The 8817-nt window shown below is 31.7% G+C and overlaps 1 long non-coding RNA gene across 12 annotated transcripts; it reads right to left on the bottom strand.

Annotated features, from left to right (window-relative positions):
- Positions 1-227: 227 nt before the first annotated feature.
- Positions 228-5769, bottom strand: LOC146955131 (uncharacterized). 12 transcript variants are annotated; one of them, XR_015016263.1, is made up of 10 exons: positions 5364-5767; positions 5128-5257; positions 4576-4653; positions 3854-4471; positions 3590-3757; positions 2606-2682; positions 1899-2502; positions 1747-1809; positions 1593-1656; positions 228-1503 (listed from the first exon to the last, which is right to left on the bottom strand). It is a non-coding gene; the product is annotated as an uncharacterized LOC146955131 (long non-coding RNA). The 12 variants fall into 12 exon arrangements; XR_015016261.1 differs by having other exon boundaries at positions 5128-5767; XR_015016262.1 differs by having other exon boundaries at positions 4582-4653; positions 5128-5766.
- Positions 5770-8817: the final 3048 nt, after the last annotated feature.

Raw genomic sequence — 8817 nt, 5'->3', positions numbered from 1 at the left:
AACTAATTAGAGTACCTTTCTGGGTTGTTTGACTGTATAATTTTATTTTTGTTGATTTATGTTTTGTCTTCTATCATTCAAAACATATGTGTAGTACAATAGCAACTATGAAGTTTAATGCTAAACTAGATCTCCTTCCCGTGCTGTCGCACGGGTCATATATAGCGTGTAATAAAATAAGTCAGGATATAAACATATAATATTGGCTGCTGTTGAAGGAAGTCAAGTACAAAATAAGCTCAAAGGCTCTCATATGTATTGTGTAATATAAGAAAGCAGAAGATGACATAAAATATCTGTAGATGTAGGAGAAAGTCAAGTACAAAATACAACAAAAAAGACTCTCATGTTTTTATATACTTCTTTGTATACAACATTGGTTGTATTATCAATGCAATAACCATTTTCATCGGTTATGAGAATGTTCAAACCATTCCTTTATGTTACCCTTAAAATTGCGACATATAATTAGCCGTGAGAGAAGACTGATTGTGGTAGGTAGATGCCTACTTGTTTTAGTGATTGACCTTGACTTTTGTTAATGGTCATAGCAAAACAAACCATAATAGGGAACTGCCTACGTTGGAACTTGAATGGAATTCTGGTGTCTGAAGGTTGCAATTGTAGTCTCCGCACATACGCCTTATCACCAATGTTGCTTCCTGATATCACCCTTCCTTCTAAAACATATCTACCCATTCTTGTATTGTCGGTATATCATGCCAATGTACAAATTTAAATCAAAGAGAAAATAATATAGGATGCAATGTTTACTATCATTCCAAGAATAAGAGAAGAAAAAAAAAGAGGGGAAAGACAACCTTACTGTTGTCTTAATAAATGTTCTGTCAGTTTTAGCTAGTAGTATCTACCTCATAGGCACTTACTTTTACACATAGAAAGTCGCCAAATTGGCAAAACATATGGATATAGCATGAACATTAGTAATAACTAAATTAGTAGTGATTAGTAATTAACAAAGAAAGAATATTTCTCATGGAGAATAAGAATAAAAAATATAGGCAAAGAATCCAAATAACTTATCCAAATAAAATCTCGACGAGGAAAAATCAATTATAAAGGTTATAATTATTAGAACACATGTCCATGTGTTTGAAACTTAGATCAACTGCATTCATTTCTAAGCTTTAAAAAGACACCATTTTTCTATCTAAACTCTTAAAGAACTCTAAAAAGACACCATTTTTCAATCGAAACTCTTAAAGAAGAAAAATACATGATTAGAGTCACATTAAAATAATGATTGAAACATAGTTATTGATACATTATAGTTTTATGACCACATATAGACTTCATTTATAAACTTTAACAGCAAAACATGCAGTACTTTGGTTGATTACGCAAAAACATGCAGCAATTGCTATCTCTTATCAGTACTGCTCCTGTCCCTATGGTTGTTTGGGAATAACCGAGTATGATGTCGTTTTTGTCAATAATGAAAGTTACTGGAGGCTGATAATTTGGTTCTAAGGAAGCGCATGCCTGCAAAGATATGGATTATATCAGAACATATTTTTGTTATGAATACCATTTTAAATGTATGATAAGAGATAGCAATTGACAACATTGACCTTCCGGATTGCATCCAACTCATAAAGCAAAACTTGGTAAAATTGTCCCTCACTTACACCATCCCTATTTAAGTTTCTTTGTTAGTATACCAATAAACTAACACTTTCATCAACATGTATTATATATATTGAATCATAAATTAAACATAATGACCTGTAAAATATAATTCGTAGTGGCTTCTGTCCCGTGGCCTTTCTAAAAGAAATCAGTAAATCTCTGCACAAGAAAAAGGTACATAGCCACATTAGATAACCAACCAAAAACAACATTCAGAATTAGCAGAGTGAAATTCATATTACTATTACCTTATCATGCCACCACTAACTGTGCCGCGAACAGGATCATGCCAAGTTTTGTATAAATCTTGTATAAGTTCCTGTCTATGAGCTTGAGCACACACTAAACCAGCATATTTTGTCACTTCAGGCCAATCTTGGCCACCCGTGCTATCGCACGGGTCATAAAAGTTTTAAGCATAACACATTGGTCTAGTAAATTCACATAATTTATTTAATAAGTTACATTGATCGACTAAATTATGATCACGTATACACATTTTATCGAATAAGAATAATTTATTATAAACGGGTGATATATTTATTGAATCGTTCACAATTGTCTCGGCCATAGAAAATAAATGCAAATACCCATGCATAATATAACAATGGATTGATAATGTTGTAACACATACAATCAAAAGACTTTTAGAAGGATAGTTATAGCAACAATATTAGTTGTTATTAGTCTCAATTGAAGACGGGCTCAAAACTATTATACATTAGTAGTACCAATGAGATCATTTTATAATTAAGCAAGAATGTAATATAACAATGTATGAAATAATCATTTGATGGTTGTTCCAGCAACGAAAGGGTACCAAACAACATGCAGACATTCCTTCACAACAACCTGACAAAAAATAAAATGGTGGAAGTTTAATATGTATGATATTTGATATTAACAGACATTAATTGTTTTACATATGCAAAGATCTCAAATATGGATAATATACCTCAACATACCAATTGGGATAACTTCATTTTAATCGACAACAGAAGCTAATACCAAAAAGTGCATACCTAAAATAACCTGAAAATATGGATTAGAAATTTAAAAAATTAAGCAACATCCATGTAATTACCAAATTTAAGTATCAAATTAAAGTAATATAACCAAGAGTCCATGACAGCAGCACAACATTCAATTGGAGAATTAATCAAACAATAATACCAACAAAAACATTGGCTTTTAGCAGATAACAGTAACACTGAAAAAGGAATCTATTCATTCTCCATGGTGAATGAAAAAGTAGCTTATTTGTGATGCTTCTTCAAATACATGTAAATTCTCACCAGAATATCATAAAAGTGAAGTAAATTGTGAAGTATTATAAGGAATAAAACAATATTTAGATAAAACTTGCAAGGTTTAAAATCAAGGTTCAAAAAAATAACCAATACATATTTATTCATTACCAAAATTTGGATTTTGGGTTCTGATCAAAATCAATTTCATGGTTCAATGCAGTCCACAAATATACAGTCAGTGAGAAGCACTCCTTTCTATGAACATCTATACATTAAAGCACAAATCATCCATATGAAGGCACCACGAAATAGAAAACTACAATAAAAAATGTAGCAAATTAAACACTTTCATCTAACCATATGTTTAACTACACGAACCTTCAATGCTAGAGTAGGTTAAGGTAGAAGGCATGAATTCAAATAACTACATAAGGCAAGTGAATGGCAGATAAACACACAAAGGTTAAAACCAAATAGTCATGTATGTAAAATAGCCATGATACCTCACATTGTTGAATCTTCCAAGATTAGTATATTATAGTTTATATGAATGGAGGAGTTGGAACTAAAACTCAAAAGGAAGTGGTTGCCCGTGAACTCAACAAAAGAGTAGTAATCTTTAAATTTCACAAATCTTGCTTAATATAACAAACCTTTATTTGAAATAAATAACAAACATTCATTTGCACCTTGTCTCTAGAAACACGCCACCCTCACTGACTCCAGGAAAGCGACATTGATTTCAATCTCTCTCATCCTCAACTGAAGCATTCAATCCAGCCGATTCAAACTGGTCAGCCTCATTCATCCTCCAATTATGTCAGTTCAACAAATTTAGCTTAATAAGGAATCCAACTCTACAAAAAATCACAAACAAAATTAAAATCAACCAAAACAATTAGTGGAATAATTAAAATTGAAATTCGGATACTGAATTTTGATTATAATTTTACCTTGAGTTGGAATCGGTGACTGATTCAGTTGTGGTGCCAGAGAGATGCAAATGGTCTTTGTCGGAGCTATTTTTGTTGAAGCAGTTACAACGGTTACGACCACATCTTAGAGGCGGTGGTTGAAGTTGTTTGGATATTCCTCCAATCACAAAACTCTTAACCATTTTTGCTAAGCAAACAGAGCTAGTGCACGAATGATATCGGGATCAACTGAAGGTTCGTCGTCTTCAGAAGCACGACTGATTTGAGCGTGAGGAAGCTGATCAATGTTGAAACAGGAAGATGGAGATGTGTGTGAATGGGTAGTTGATGCATATTTTGACTCCATGATTACCTTATCTTCTTTAACTATGAAATTGATCAATCTTGAAACAGAGCTCGTGCACGAATAAAATTGGAAGTTGAACAAAAATTAGAAATCAAAACTCAAATCTTACTTTAACTACAAATAGCTTGTTTGGTTGAAGAATAACAGCCTTAGCATACCTCAAAACACATACGAACAACTAAAATGCAAAATAGCTTTCATCAAAGTGAATGCTTTTAAGGGTCATCTATCCTCCAAATAGCTACATATATTTCACTAACAGCAGATGAGAGGATACACCGAACAGGTACCTGATAGTTAAAGTAAAAACAATTATTATACAAATAACATAAGCATCACAAAAATAAGATATGGCCATATCATTTAAAAAAAAATATGAATCCAATAGGATGACCAGAACATTTTTTTAATCTTTTTTTATCAGGACAACTGAAAATATTCAACTGTGCTGCGGTAGCTAACTTCTTCCCACCTGATGCAAGTAAAAAGGTGATTACCAAAATCAGGAATCATCTTCATAAATCATAATATTACATACACATTGCAGATTCATCTAAAACATGACTAACTGAAGCTCTTTTGACCAGAAAATTGTGTTTATGGTTTAACATCCAATCAACAAAAACATAGAGCAAAAAGCAAAAACTATTTTCATTCTAATTATAATAATAATAATAACAAAATAAATTTTGCAATGACATTGTCAAATAAAATGCACGTGAGGGTAAGAAAAATTCTAGTTAACCTCAATCAAATTGTACAACACAATGCAAAGTAACTTATCTCCATTGATAAATCAAAAATTCAAGTAAAAAAATAGAAGAAAATGAAAATACCTAATGCATGACCTAATAGAAACAAACGATTTATCCCTCAAAAAAAAAAAAAAAAAGAAACAAACGATTTAGTTGCTATATATCATAAGAGAAGCAGATTTAAGGATTACCTCAACCGTTGAAATCACATCGTCACCGAAATGGATCGACCACCGCGAATCAGAAAAATGGTTTCCGAAATTCATTAGAATGCAGGTACCCGGAGAAATTTCCCACTTTTCCTCCAAAATCTAAACCCTACTGAGAGAAAAAAGTGAAATTTTAGAAATCAAATTCAGAGAATTGGATTTTATCTATTTAATTGAGCACCAATTAGAGATTCAGAGAAAAGAAGAAAGAAGGTAACTTAAATGGTGGAAACGTGGTGGTCCGGTGGATGAAATGGTGGATGAAAATAAGAAAGAAGGTAACACATGACACCCAATTAGAGGTTCCCTCACTGTTACCATCGTGATACGTTGCCATGGATTGTTCCGATGCATTCTCCATATCTGTAACATAGGGAGAGACGGGCTCCGAAGGAGATTCGATGGAGAGGTAGAGGCGGAGGTTGGTGTTGAAAGGGTGCGAGAGAGAAGAGAGACTGGAAACGGGATGAAGGCCTTGGAAAAACAGAGGGCGGTGAACGTAGGAACTTGAAAAGGATGGATGTCTTGGAAATTAACACGCTAGAAGGAAAGAGAAAGAGGTTGGTTGAGCGGTGCATAGGAATTGTGATAGCATTAATCACGCCGCCCAACAAAAAAAACTATGGCATAACGTTTCCAAAAAAACTAGACTCTTGACCCGTGCTATTGCACGGGTCCTACTGAGAAGTTGTTAAAAGAATAAGTCGCAGCAATGTAAACATATATAGTTGATAGAAATTTTAACAACATTTAAACATATGCTCCCTTCTACGACAGCAATAGAAACAAAATGAAATGGTAGCATACATAAAAAAAAGGTTTGAACTTTAATATACATTACGCTAAAAGAACAGAAGAGTTGTATTCTCACAACCAAGATACAACTTATATAGTTAAGAGTTTTAAATGGCATGGACCATAGTCTTCTATTGGTAATATTTCATATTCATTACAGCCATAAAACCAATTACTGCATAATGTTTATTCAAAAAAAAAAATTACTGCATAATGCTTTGTAATGCATTATGACGTTTCCAATTCCAAAAGCTGTTAGTGTCAATCATAAATACCAATAGTTGACATTTGGCGTGGACATTGTTTACTACTGAACCATCTATTCATTATTCGAATTTTCGATTAGCAATAATAAGTAATAATTTTTCTTTTATTCAAAATCATTAAGTTCCATAAATATTTGAAATTTGACTTGTTATATAGATGACAGTCAATTTCAAATTCGAATAGCAATAATAAGTAATAATTTTTTTGTAATAACAATGAAATATCATTAAGTTAAATGAATGTCACAAAATTTGACTTGGTATATAGAAATCAATGCACAATTTCAAATTGGAATAGCAATAACTACCACTAATTTTTATTTTAATCACAATGAAATATCATTAAGTTACATGAATATCATTAAGTTCCATAAATATTTGTAAACTGTTTTATGTTGACAGTAAAGTTTTAAGTGAAAGGGTAAAGGTTTATTCAGATGCATTAATTTTGATCATTTTTAGGCATGCCAGGCGCACCAACATTTACGACATAGAGGGAATTGAAAGTCTGTTTTGATTTATGGCTGAAATCATGCATCTCTATAGTCTTAAGTTTGACATGGTATATAGAAATCAATGCACAATTTCAAATTCGAATAGCAATAACTACCAATAATTTTTCTTGTAATCACAATGAAATATTATTAAGTTAAATGAATGTCACGAAATTTGACTTGGTATATAGAAATCAATGTACAATTTCAAATTCGAATAGCAATAACTACCACTAATTTTTCTTTTAATCACAATGAAATATCATTAAGTTACATGAATATCATTAAGTTCCATAAAAAACTTCAGTAAAGTTTTAAGTGAAAGCATAAAGTTTTATTCAAATGCATTAATTTTGATCATTTTTAGGCATGCCATACGCACCAACATTTATGACATAGAGTGAATTGAAAGTCTGTTTTGATTTATGGTTGAAATCATGCATCTCTATAGTCTTAAGTTTGACTTGGTATATAGAAATCAAAGCACAATTTCAAATTTGAATAGCAATAACTACCACTAATTTTTTCTTTTAATCACAATGAAATATCATTAAGTTAAATGAATGTCACGAAATTTGACTTGGTATATAGAAATCAATGCACAATTTCAAATTCGAATAACAATAACTACCACTAATTGTTCTTTTAATCACAATAAAATATCATTAAGTTACATGAATATCATTAAGTTCCATAAAGAACTTCAGTAAAGTTTTAAGTGAAAGGGTAAAGTCTTATTCAAATGCATTAATTTTGATCATTTTTAGGCATGTCAGGCGCACCAACATTTCCGACATAGAGGGAATTGAAAGTTTGTTTTGATTTATGGCTGAAATCATGCATATATATAGTCTTAAGTTTGACTTGGTATATAGAAATCAATGCACAATTACAAATTCGAATAACAATAACTACCACTAATTTTTCTTTTAATCATCATGAAATATCATTAAGTTACATGAATATCATCAAGTTCCATGAATATTTGTAAAAGGTTTTATGTTGACAGTAAAGTTTTAAGTGAAAGGGTAAATTTTTATGTTGACAGTAAGACAGTAAAGTTTTACACGGTGCATTTTTAGAATATAACAGCTTGGCAATAAATTCAGAAAACACCTGCTTCAAATGCATTAATTTTGATCATTTTTAGTGAAAGGGTAAAGTTTTGTTCAAATAGATCTGCACTTGCTGACTGTATGCAATCCGAGAATTATAATATGTGGCTTATTAAAATTTGAATATGTTCCATTGGAAAGATAATAACATTAATTGCATTAAAATGAAAAGATAATTCAAAACATCAAAATGGATCTAAAAACATAAACCCTAAGAACTTAACTCTATCAATTGCACTGCAGACATCAAACTCTCACAACAACCGTCATAAAAATACGCTACCACTATAAAAACATAAACCCTAAGAACTAAACTCCATCAATCACCCCATTTCAGCCGTCATAAAAATACGCTACCACGATTCCTTTCAACCATAACCTCAAAGTGGTTGTTGTTTGGGTCGACAAAAGTGGCGTAATCACCTAGTGATGCACCAAAATCAGAGACAAAGGTTTTTGGCAACATAAGTGCACCCTGGAAAACATATATATCCAAAATTAGTAAGAGAGAAAAATGATCAAATGAACTTTTAATTTGAAACGTCACAACTTTAAAAAAACAGTATCAGTAATCTTGCACTCACATCTGTTACACGGAACTTAAGTTGAAGAGTTCTAATCCGTTATAGGATTTGGATCTAATGGAGCTGAAAAAGATCAAAGATACAAAGAAATTAGTGCAAGCTGAAAAATATAAACGAAACAACACATAAGAGATAAAAAAAAGCGAAGATGAAACATTGTACCTTTCAAGCATTGCAATGCTAAGAGAGTTAGTGCATCACTTTCCATTGTTAAGTCTAAACTGTTTTGATGTAAAAATGATGGTAGGAGAGGATAATTGGTATGCAAGCGTTAATATTGAAAGTTTCTCAAGTTAACATGAGGAGAGGATATGGTTAAAAAGTTTGTAGGGGATTGTTAATCGAATTGGCATTAACTCCGTTTTCAATTGCCATTAAAAGTGTGTTATTCGTTTTCAATTGCATTAAAAGTGCATTA

This window comes from Medicago sativa, chromosome 1 (assembly GCF_051527215.1).
Source record: "Medicago sativa cultivar Bolivia chromosome 1, Bolivia_mono, whole genome shotgun sequence".
Classification (NCBI taxonomy): domain Eukaryota; kingdom Viridiplantae; phylum Streptophyta; class Magnoliopsida; order Fabales; family Fabaceae; genus Medicago; species Medicago sativa.
The sequence above is the reverse complement of the archived record's forward strand: the minus strand, read 5'-3'. Positions and strand labels throughout refer to the sequence as shown.